The sequence below is a fragment of the Idiotropiscis lumnitzeri genome, chromosome 17, assembly GCF_059441095.1.
Source record: "Idiotropiscis lumnitzeri isolate Australia: NSW breed Sydney's pygmy pipehorse chromosome 17, RoL_Ilum_1.0, whole genome shotgun sequence".
Taxonomy (NCBI): Eukaryota; Metazoa; Chordata; class Actinopteri; order Syngnathiformes; family Syngnathidae; genus Idiotropiscis; species Idiotropiscis lumnitzeri.
In genome coordinates, this window is record NC_142407.1 from 5,208,593 (window position 1) to 5,221,392 (window position 12,800).

Sequence of the window (12,800 nt, forward strand, 5' to 3'; positions counted from 1 at the left end):
GACCTCAGAGAAGATTGAATTGTTCTCACAAGTGGGATTGCAAAAGGGTTTGTTTGTCCTTCCTGACGTTAACAGGCTACTGCTTAGTTGCTGGAAATGAAGGATAGACAGATGCGATGCCATCGGGATCCCAAAATGTGCAAAATAGCGCATGTGCTCCTTCTCAACTCTTGCAGCGTGCTTGTTTGGACTCTTTGTGTTTACATTCTTATTTCGACCTTTTAACACGCAGCTTCCCTGTGAAGTGGAACTAACTGGTTTTGGCTCCAAGGTTTGCTTTTCTAGTTCAAGCCGGTTTACATCCACATTTACCGTTGTAATGATTTCTTTTTTTTAAATCCCAGATAAACCATTTAAGCCCAGTGATAAGTGAAAGGCGCGGTGCTTTTTGCATGTCGACTCCAGGCAATTAAATTATTATCAGTAAGTGCAGGTGCAATCTAGTCACCATTTTATACCTTCAGCTTTACCCTTCAGTAAAATTAAGCTGTGTCACTCTGGTTAAAAAAATAAAAAAAAATCCGTCACGGAAATCTATCTAATGGCGTGAATGACTCAATGGCCTGTTAATATTCACCTGATACCGCGTAAATTGTGGTGCAGTGTTTGCATTCAATGTCGTATTCGTGACGTGCTTCACGAGACCTCGTTTCCGCCAACAACAAAGGCTTTTTATAATTTATAATTTCTTTTGAATACATTAGCCTTAAGATCTCCATGACTCGTGAATAATCTCAAATATGATTCAAATGATTAAAATGACTAATTAATAATTTAATAAAATACCCTCCAAACTCTGATTCCGAAACATGTTAATATTTCTCTACATACAACATCACGTGAAGTTAAATTTTAATTGTTAATTCCTATGAAAGCAACCACAACTGCATTTCAACAGAACCGCAACGAGATTAAGACAAGAACGCGAAGGCTGACCGAAGTCCGTCAAACACACCAAGTGTAACGATCTGACGCTATTGCCAAGCTTCGGAAAAGGCTGTAAAATGTTTTGCCGGTGACATCATTTTGGGTAGTTTCCTGTAAGAAGATGAAGTTGTGTAAGCTTGATTGACTATCAGGAAGTGTGAAACATATCAAGCATGTAAATATTAAGGGATTAATAAGTGATAGGTTATAGGTTGAAGCAAAATGATTCACTGTGTTGTTGTAACCTTCATGAAAACTGCACCCAAATTGGTCCCGGCATTTTTTTTTTTAATCTCTTCATGATTACTGTTTTTCAGTCATTACAATTCATTATCTGTTGTGTTAAATCCTTCTTAATTGTCATGAGAATAGACTCCACGATTATGTCTAATGGGCTTTCAAGTGCTGTGTCATTATGGTTTGCTAATTAATAGGCACATAGATATGTCTCTTTGCCTTTATTTATTTAATCAGTTCTTTCTCGTACTATAATTGGGTGGAAAAAATATTCAAAAAACGCACTTAACTACCTAAAGTGTATCACACTGCATCAGTTATTTTGATCAAAAGCATAAGCTAAAGAAGAGACTCTCGTGTTGGCTTTAACTACTACTTTTTACGATAAAGAGGTTGATATGAGGAGCTCTCTATGCTCAAATTTCATGCGACATAAGCATTTCACGAGCGCTATCGTGTCATTACCACACCGTGCCGCTCTGCAGGCTCGTCTTCATCATGCTGTCGCTCTTGTGACTTATTATCAGAGCCTCTTTCTTTTGTCTCTCCTGGCCTCATGCTTCAGCAGACAGACATGATGGAGATAAATAGCAAGCATAGGTTATCACCCAAAGATCCCAAACCACCTTCCAACCCTCACTTGTATAGTTGTGTGCGTGTGTCTGTTTTGGTTATCCGACGGCACCACGCCTACACTTTTGTTTAGAGCTATGGGACTGTCATTGCGATACGTCGGTGTCGCATGTCAGGGAGTAGGTGTGTGTGTGTGTGTGTGTACCTTTCTATTTTTCCATTCCAAAACATTAGTTGATGTCCTGATATGTTCCAATTTTCCCATAGGAATTAACTTTAAGTGAATATACTCGTTCCAAGAACCAACAGTCGCTATTATGATATCCCTTTATTAACGTCACAGGTAACATTTTATAGGGAAAGTCGAGCCCACTAGTCAAAACATGGCATTCTGTTTAATGGCTGCTCCCTGAGATGTCGAAAAAAACGAGTGGATATTGCTGCTGAACTCGTATTCCGCAAACACAATATTAATCAGAAGGCCATGTTTAGACTAGTGAAAGCAAAGGACATTTTATTGCAAAGATTTTTTTGGGGGGGTTCACTTCCCCTTTAAGTAACATTTGAACATTCTTGGCTGCCATCCAATTGTCAAAGTGAGATAATGCTGTTTGTTCAAGGGAATGAATGTTCCTTTGGGACTAAAGACTGCTGACTTTGCAAGATTACATTCTGTTCTTTTATTAATGTCAACTCCACCGTCGCTATCGTCGTGTTCTACTGAGCCGCTAGGATCGAGATGCGCATTTCGCCTCAAGCCTTACATCGCAGGAACATCATTCCCGTTTTGGAAGGTTATTATTGAAACTTTCTTCTTTGCCATCACTTGTAGTCATCTGTGACATCACAAAACACATTTGCGGGAGGTTAATCCTTTCGTTGCTCAGAGCTAAAGTCTCAAGTTTCGGAGTTTTGTCTGATTTTAAGGACTTATTTCTGTACAGTGACACATAAGCTGTACTGAATATTGCATTTGAACGTTTGTAACTGTAAAAACACTGGAATTTGTTGGCGATCAGTCTAAGGTTTAACTCTGAGTCAGCTGGGGTAGGCTCGCGCTCAGTCGTGATCTTAATGAGGAAAATAGCAATAGAAAATGAAACTGTAAAAATAAGACAAAAAAAACAACCTCTCTTGTGAAGTTAAATCTTCGTGACAGAACTGAGGCTTCGTGACATTCCCTGAAATCTCGTGAGATACACAAAAAAAAGTCAGATGATACTTATCTGACTTTTTTTTTTTTCTTTTTTGCATTCTTTTTTGCAATTTCAGACCATGTCTTTCCTCATCTTAGGGCATTGATCTTTAGAGAGAAACATGTGTCCTGGATTTAGTAGAAAACACATTTGATTGATGGCATAGTACTTGTCCAGTAAAACATCACCTACAAGCCCGTTAAAATTCATCTAAATGACTGAAAACATAAATCACACACAAAAAGATATAGAATCCATCCAGTCCACTGATTGATGTTCAAGGGTCTTTTATTGTTGCTGTTTCACTTGAGATCAGACGGCAGAGCCCCTCTTCATCCTTTGTGTGCTCGTAAGAGAGATGATGAGAGAAAGACAATTGTGTGTTTGTGCATGCACCATGTGTGCCCGAAGAGCCTCTCAGGTTGCGTGGAGCAGATGAAAAGGTATGCGTCAGTGATGGATGTATTTAGTTATATAATATGACTAATAAAAGAGCCCCGGTAAATGTCACATAGTGTATGTTATGAAGTAAATGTCAAATCGTCTTCCCTCCTCTATTTTTCGCCATCGCAGCAGGTGCCAAAGTCCACAGTGTGTTGCGCATTTTTCCTGCTAAAGTTTAATCTGCGTCATTTGTTTTCCACTATTTAAATCAGCCCCGCCTCCTTTGACATTCACTCTTTTTCCCTTCTGTGAGGAGCCCATTGTGATCCAAAATGTCCTAATGGTAGATGCACAAGACAGATAAAGAGATGTATGACATTTTAAGCATATTTATTCAGTCGGACTGCTGAAGTCGAACCGGCAGCATGTTGGTCATACAAATCAGGATTTGGAAAACAGTACAAGCAACAAGCTCATTTACAGTATCCAACTTTGCATGTCCGAATTCCTCATGAACCTCCAGTTTAGCGAGCATCAAAGAATTAAAACGATGTGTTTTGCTTTTCCTTTGACTTTATAGTACCAACATATATTCCAAAGGAAAGAGTCTCAGCAAGTGGTGGGAAAAAAAGAAGACAATTATACACACGAGGTAAGTAAACTTGCATGTGAAGCTGTTGTATTCAGTGTCACCATTGGAGTTGTCACTTATCAACAACTACAATAAAGAGGGATTTTCTCTCTCTCTCTCTCTCTCTCTCTCTCTCTCTCTCTCTCTCTCTCTGTTTAACTCATGTATGAGCCTAAACTATATTTCTAAGTATAATGTAACATTTTGATGAACTTGACGCTGGAGGCCTGGCAGACACACTTATAATAGACATTCCTCTCGACATATTCTTGAATAATTTGTGTTTTGTGTAGCATAAAGCAAACTTCCATCCGTCCATCCATCCATCCATTAATAATCCGAGACACTTCTCCTCACAAGGGTTGCGGCCGTAGAGAAAATGCACTCATGCAGGATTATTCGGTTTGTGAAAAATTAGCAATCTAAGAAGTCGCCCGACTCGCCGATACCAAGTACTGATACTTGACATTGTCATTGGAAATGTCTTCTTTTTTTAAATTGTATTCATCAATTATCGCTGAAAAACACAATTTCTTTTTTTTTTTTTTTTATTAAGCGTAGCACAAGTTTCCCAGAAATATAACTTTTCCTATACACCCATATCACAAAGCTTCTAGGCATTATCTGCTGTAAGCCCTTTTCATGGTTGCCTTCAGTAATTATGGTGACACCAAGGTAGGTCCAACATTTCTTCAAATGTTTAACGAAATGCCAGAGGTTTTTGTGTTTGAATATTACTTATGGAGATAGACACTGCATCGTTGACATATTCATTCGGCCATCTGTTGTCTGGCATTATATATTATATATGTGTTTGCTTAAGTATACCGTGTGTGGTTCTCTTTATTTTGTGTCCATAAAATTCAATTTCATCTTCATACATTTTAATAAATATAATGGCTTAAGGCTTTAACTTGTAAATGAAGTTAAAGTGTATCAGTAGCCTCAATTTGTTTAATAGTAGCATCACCGAATACAGTGTGAACGTTTTTAACATCACAGAATTAAAGTGGGAAAGACCAAGTACGTGAGTCTCTTCAAACTCAAAATAAAAAATAAAAACTGGTTAAAAAGTAGGTGAGCTCAAGTGTCACTATGCATGCCAAAACACATAAAACCCTGACCTGCCTGCAATAACTCTCAGCCCACATCTGTTGACTTGAGCCGTGTCCATGTTGGGGGGAAGCCATGCTCTCTTCGTTTGCAATTCAAATGTGTGCAACACGGAGCTGACGTCCTACAGACTAACACACACACACTTCTTGTCCTACTCCCCCGCAGGGCAGTTTCATGTGTGTCTAGATTTTCCTCTTATGCCTCAGAAAACATCCAAAAGTCAGGCTTTGTAAAGACACACCTGTTTTTTTTGTCTAGTCATTTTGACAAGACAGTGACCTACTTTCTCACACTTGTACCTTTGCTCATGCTTATAATATTTTTCATTGTTTTTCCCTTCTAGGACAACCCGAAACTCACACACATGCAAATGAGCATCATTTTCAAGTCATCAACCTTGTTTTTTAAAAAAAAATAACTCCAGTAATAATTAAAAAAAAATCTTTCATGGTAAAAAAAACATAAAATGCACTGTTCTAAATCATCCAATGGTTGTATTGCTTGTGAAGAACTGCAAATAGTCATTTGTTGAATCGGCAGCTTTAAGAGGTCATGTTTACTGCAATCAAAAGCTATTTCAATCGAAAACATCTCAGGAGGTCAAGTTACATTTTAACACACAATTCTTGCATCCACACAAGGCCGGGCCCGATAGGGGCCAAATGTATGAGGGGGCAGCCACAAATCGTGAGGGGGCATTGCGCTGCTTCGTATATGTAGCCTCAGAATGAATGCATGCAATCTCTCCACTTGTGCTCTGTTGTATGTCGCTTGTTTACAATGCTGAGTCCTTGAGGAGAATTCACGAGTCTAGGACAAGTCTGCTGAAAGTTTTGCAGGAGTGAAAAAGTAAAGATGCCATTGTGAGGGATCAGCCAGAGGTTGGTTGGATGTGGTTTTATTTATTTAATTTTTTTTTTTAAAGGGTCTGCATGCACGGACAATTTGTGCTCAGTCTGTGGCGCGTAGTAGACAGCGCCAGTGGGCGCACACAACCTGTTCTAGTAGAATCCTATCCTTTAGCTACTAGAAGAATTTGGTTATATGGTTTTGGTTGACTGAACAAATGAAGATTTTCAAGAAAAATATGAGTTCTTGTTTTTATGTTATTAGTAGGGCTGTCAAAATTAAAGCGTTAACTCTGGAGATTAATCAAAAAATTTTTTAACTCGGTTTGACTTACTTCCAAAAATAATTTGCATACTTTGTAAATATTGTACCTTATTAGTTGTACATCTTTAGCTCATTATCTCAGAACAAAGTTACCACTGGACCTTGCAAACCAACACTGCTGGAGTGTGGTGCTTGTGGGCAGTTTTGAGAAATGTCTCTGAGAAAAATGCCGATAAAGATGACACTGTAAATGTATTAGAACAGTCTTTGAATTAAATATACTTTATATTTGGTGATTTTGCAATAATTCCAACATATTATTCAGGTAAATATCTGTTAAAAGCTTCACAAAAAATAGTAGTTCAAAGTGTGATTAATAGCAATTAATCATGGAAATTTTTTGTGATTAACTAGTTAAAAAAAATTATCACTTGACAGCACTAGTTATTAGCAATTAAGTATGTCACCACACAATGAACTAGTTTAACAAAGCTAATTTTCTTTGCATTTGCAGTTTACTACTGCAAACTGCTATTAGAAACACGACACTGTCTCATTTGCATACTGTCGGATGATTTGAAGTTGGGTCTCGCTGCAGCCAGCTATCCCTCACAGCGAGCCGGCAGCAGAACGATACGCTGAGCAGAGTGAAAAGCGTAGATGGGGTGGAGTTAAGAAACATGACACAAGAAACAACTTGATATGTTTTATATTTGAGTGGACGATCAAGATATTAAGACAGTAAGAAGAGGCGTGGAGAAGAGAGACACGAGATAAAAATATGTGAAATATAATATATTTGGGTTGGGATTTAGCTTGGGGGCGGTCACAATATTTATTTGAAGGGACCAGGCCCTCTCCTCCTCCTGCCTAGAACCGACCCTGCATCCAAAAGTTCAATGGATGCAATAATTGTGAGGCTGCTATCAAATGAGTGGCCCTCTATTAAAATGCCTCTTGAACTGTGCAGGTCTCTTAAATTTTTAAAAAGTCAATCACGTTTATATGGAAGTCATTGTCTCCCGACTCCAAGGTTGTGGTTTCCATCCTCAGCCCTGAGATCATGTCCAAGTGCCCTTGAGCAAAATCCCGAATTTGCTCCTTAGCACACATTTTTTGTCATAGTGGCAAAGCAGTTCGCCCCTTGCTCACCGTCCGACAGGATAGGCTCCTGCTCACCTGTGACCCTAACGAGGCGAAAGAAAATTATGAACGTACACCCACAGGTTGACATCCTTGTGATTCAACCGGAAGAGTCTCGCAATCTTTTTATCAGCTGCACTCAACTTGCTGTGTGCACATGGCAATTGTGCTATTGTTGGCGTTACATAAGTAACTTTTCCATGCAGCCGTTCAGTTTCTCTTTTATTGCGTCAGACAGTGTCCTTCCAGCTGGGAATAATGATGCTTCTGTACAATAAGTGGCTTACGTAAGTGAGCGCTCCTGAACACGTATTGTGCAAACAGAATGTGACGCCTCTATTGTGGTTTATTGTATGCAAATGAGGTTGAGCAACACCTCAAGCACATTCTGCTCATTGAGTATAATTTACACGTGTCACCAGAGTGGCCTGCTGACTGCCACTGTGCATATTAGGACACCTGCTGTAACACCTCAAATTTCCCCATTGTGGGACTAATAAAGGACATCTTATCTTATCTTATCTTATCTTAAATATTTTGGTGTTTTTATATTTTTAATAATTTTCCTCATTTACTTTGTTGCTCTCTCTCAACAGGGTATAATAAAATAAAAACGGCTATATAATTCTAGTCTTATTGTAGGCCTGGCTGTTTTCCCTCAAACAAGGTTATGCAAACCTAATGCGTAAACGATAATCTTCCAATTTTAATTTAAAATGTCGCCTGTCCAGTTGCATGGTTCTGTGCAATAAATTACAATAGTTTGATTAGTTTGTTGGATCCTTCCATACTTGCTTATCGATATGTGGACAATGATTTCATTGATCAGCCTGCACCAGTAAAAGTAGATTTATTTTTCTTTATTATTTCATTTAGTTGTGTTCAAACCATTGATTTTCCCGTCAACCTTCACAGCGTGACAAGGAAATCATACAGATGCCAGTATTGAAACAACCCGTGCGCTGTGCATGCCACATCTCGATGGTGAAGTCACGCATTGTGATGACTGTCCTAGCAACAACTTGGGGGGGGTTGGGGGTCAACTCGCGCGTTATTGTGTCTGCTGTCAGCTGCTTGCGACGTAGTTCATTATGTAACAGGACAGGGATGGTTTGTACGGCCTTGTGCGAGGTAGTTAGCGAGGCGTTTGTTACATTGTGGCCTGTTGCTTGAGTTGCAGATTGATTCAAATCTAGGAAATAGGGATTCAGTACTCTCTAATGTTTGCCAATACAAATTCCGAGATAATTTTGCACAGTATTCATCAGAGTGCAGATCTTTTAAGACAAAACAACAAAAAATATTTTTATTATATATTTTGCTACCAAACCTGTCCTGTAATTTATTTTTTAGTGTTCTTAAAGGACTAGTGTAGTCTATCTAGAGCTTTGTGATAGGCTTCTTCTCATAAACACCTATACCTTTAAAAGATAGTGTTTATGATCAGTCCTTCCCAATATTTACAAGATGAAGGGTTGTGAATTATTCTCAGTTTGGATTTGCATTGAAATTTAACAAGCCACCAGTTGCAAAATTTCCAAAAAATGTGTTTCATAATTTTTTACAATTTTGCCAACTAACAAACTAAGAACAATGTATTAAAGTAACAATGTAACTCATTTTTGTGGATGGGCCACATCGTAGTTATAGTTTCCCTCAGAGGTCCGTTATGACTGTGAAACCTTATAAATGTATGATCACCTTACTTTATCACAAACACACAACAAATTGATAGAAAGTCAGTTTTGAAATCAGAAGGCAGTAAGCAATTGTTTGTTCTACAATTTTTCAATTTATTTTAAAAGGAGATGATTGGGAACAAATAAATGCCAATATCTCATATCTCAGTGTTGTTAAAAGTGAAGAGAATGTGCGAGAAACAGGAAGTTTACGCACATGATTTGCCCTTCGCGGGCCACATAAAATGAGGTCACAGGCCAGATCTGGCCCCCAGGCCTTGAGTTTGACATCTGTGACATTGAAGACGGCATGATTTTATTGGCATTATGGTGAACTCCTGTTTATCACGGGAAAAACCACCAGACCCACCCGCAATTGCTGAAATCAATCCATCCATCCATTGTCTATACCGCTTGTCCTCACAAGAGTCGCGGGGGTGCTGGAGCCTATCCCAGCTATTTTCGGGCAGCAGACGGAGTACACCCTGAACTGGTTGCTAGCCAATCTCAGGGCACACATAGACAACCCATCCGTGCTCACACTCATACCATGGAGAAGGGTCCGCCTGCAGCTGGGGCGTTACTGTTAGGACACAAGAACGCCCACTGGGCGTTCCTGTCAACGTTTAGTCGACCAATGAGAAGGATCCAGTCAGCACCGGGGTGTTCCCAATACGACAGTGTCGCGCAGTGAGCCTTAATGATGGCTTAATGTGTACAAAATGTGTTTCGCGTGTAAAAGACCCTCCAAGTGGTTTTACGCTTACGGCTGTTTCTGATTGGCTGTTTACAGTCCAATCGTAACTCAGAGGTGGGGTAAAAAATATACAAGACAACTTTATTTATATAGCGCATTTCACAACAGCGCTTTCCATATGGTGTAATATAAATAGTGTAAGATGATTCATTTTTACTAGGATATATACATTTGTATGGATCTATTTTATTTCTTATTTAGGGGAACTATTGTTGTGTTGTATTGGCGGAGGGATATCGATTGTAAAGAAACAAGAAGGAGAGTGGTGACGCGAGGGGCGCGTTGAGAGAGGTGAGCCGACTATTGAATAAAAAGACTGATGTGGAGCTATTCCCTCTCTGTGTGCTGGTTTTTCACCCACGAACTCCGATTGCGGAATAACACTCACCACCCCCAGGAAATAGTGTTACAATAGGAATAGAATGGCGCGACGCGATTGCAAAACAAGTACCATAGCGACATCTAATGATGAAGACTCAAATGCTCAACTCCGAGAGGTGATTTTTGATGCTAAACAGGTTTATTGCAGCACATAGAGCTAAAGGGACAACAACGTGAAGCCAGTCAAAGATATTTGAAAAAAATATATTCTTGAATTATTACTAAAACAATCAGAACAGCGTGTCAGAATGCAGAAGACCCTTCAATTGACTGTGTTTGAGGTATTTGACATTACGCTTCCGTAATTGTGGCATAAATCTAACACCACAGAAAACAGGCAACACCGAACAGTGGCCCTAGGTGTGAGGGGGCATTCCCGTTCTCAGAACAGGGCATTCCCGTTAAAATACAAGCAGCTCTTGCGTGAGTAGTAGTGTTGTGTTTTACTGTTCTTTCGGCGTTCAGTAAATGGCTGAAAAGTGACTGGGCGATTGTGGCTCTCCTTCCCCACATGGAAGGGCATTCGAGTAAGTGATACTATAAAAATCAATAAAAGAGATCGCTTTAAAAGAAAAATGCAATGTAAAGTGCGAAGTGGAGAATTCAAGAACAATAGCGCTTGTTTTCTTCCCTTTGCAGGAACATTTTTCTATAATGATGGAGACTTTTCCCACCTTTGAGTAGGAAGTGGGTCACTCACTGTTGTTTTTTTAGTCATGCAGTGTTTGTCCCCAGCCTCCTGCTGGGTCATCTTGTCTTCATTTTTATTTGTATTTTTTGTAAGGGGGGGGTGTGTTTCTTTGAAACCCCCCCACCCCAAAGTTCCTGGCTTTTTTGTTCTCAGGCAGACGTTGTTTATTTGTCTTGTACGCATTTCTTGCTCAAATGTCCTTACTATTTTAACCATGTCAAACAGGTAAGTCTTGACTTTGGGTGTGTCCTCAATCACTTTTGATCATAAAAAATGCTGGTGGCTTTTGCCAAACTGATGTGTGCTTGGGAGTGCATAGCTCCCTCCTTGTAGACAGATAGCAATGTGTTTTTTTCCCAACCAGCTAACCGGGACTCTATTGCTTCATAATTACCATAGACTAGGGCATTCTGCTGTCATTGGCTAAATGTATTGGGCTAAGGAGGAAATCATAAAAGTATGGTCAACATCCAGATTCAGGTATTGATTTTGTGACCATTTCTTTTCCATTAATAATAGATGATGGCCAGTGGCACAGCACTTACAAGTGGTGTGGATCAACTTCATGCTATTTGGAGCTGAGCCAAATTAAGGTGCCAAGTACATTTATGTTGATAACAGATCATAAATATCAGATCAACAACTAATTTATGTTATGAACTCCTGTTTCAAAGCCATTAATAATATCATTTGTGTCATAGGTTGGATGTTATGCAACTTCCCATAAGTTGGCAACATGTTTTTCGTTCGAAAATTAGTTGCAAGTGAATCAACAGCGCCCCCAAAGATTGAGGCCAAGTAGTGCATCTATTTCTCCTCCAACACAATTCATCATCAGTTTCACAATATCTAGAGAATTCTTAGTGGTCAGGTGATCGATTATCATGCATGTGCTGGTCCTTTTAACACGTTTGCAGTCATTTAATTTGTTTTTTTGTATGTAAAACCAAAGAAAATCTGTCGATTAATTGAAATGATGCCGCTTTGGTCACCTTGCATCTCATCAACTTAAAAAGACAATATTCCTTAGCAATAGTGAGTTTCCTTGCTGTGTTTTTCGAGAAAACACACACACATGCTAGTTTTGTCCAAATGCAGACTTTCAATAAAGCAAAACTACATCGCCTGCAGCCGCGATCTTCAACCTGTATTTCTAGTGTGCCTACTGTATCCAGTTTAAAGTCAGCGTGACAAGATCATATTGCAACCAAAAAACAAAAAACTCAGTGGAGTCTATAATGCAAAAGTAATTGGCCAGAAGTCATTGGAGGTTTATCAGTGGCACAGGTCAGTGTACTGGCAAATTCTTGCAGGCGTCATGTAGATCCTCAGTAACAGTTGACTAGTTGTGTGATATCTAAAGTCTAGTGGTACCATGCAATCCCTGGAAAAGTTCAATATTGTCAGGTGTTTGTGCTGGATGGAGAGCAGGAATGTAGAGCTTATTAGACTGTGACAGCAGATTTGAAGATGGCAGCGTGAGCGCTGCCTGGCAACACAACCTCCACACCACCACATGGCAACAAGACTTTCTCTTGTCCATGGTTTGATGGTCTGCTCACCGTTTAGTTGCACAAAGGAAACTCCCGGAAAAATGTAAAAGTCTTGTACCCCATTCCCCTTCTTCAGTCAGTTGTTGACTCTTCTCTCGCTCTTAGCCTCGCGTCGCACTCTTTCAATTCCTTCATCAATCTTATCCTCATTAAGAAATTGTGTCCTTGTCAACACATTTCCTGACAATGGCGTTTTTTTTTCTCTGCGGCGCACATGTTCTCGTTGCATTCCTGCGGCGCTTAAGCCTAATACTTCTCCCTCTCCCGCGATGCTCGGTTGCCAGGCAGAACACGGTCATGAGGTTGTTCAGTGTTCAATGTTCATCCGTAATTGTGGATCACATGTGGGGAAGTGTAAAAGTTGGGCGTTGTTTCACTCTTGACAAAAGAGTTGTAAAAAGTTGATAGATTTATTTTTC

General features: G+C 39.6%; 1 protein-coding gene across 2 annotated transcripts in view; it reads left to right on the forward strand.

Moving 5' to 3' along the window:
• shroom1 (shroom family member 1) overlaps positions 1 to 12,800 on the forward strand; it is a 32,482-nt gene that overhangs the window by 3,689 nt on the left and 15,993 nt on the right. For both annotated transcript variants that reach the window (XM_088279826.1, XM_088279828.1), the window contains exon 2: positions 3,898 to 3,969. The gene's annotated coding sequence lies outside the window, so the exon portion shown is untranslated. The remainder of the gene's footprint in view (positions 1 to 3,897; positions 3,970 to 12,800) is intronic.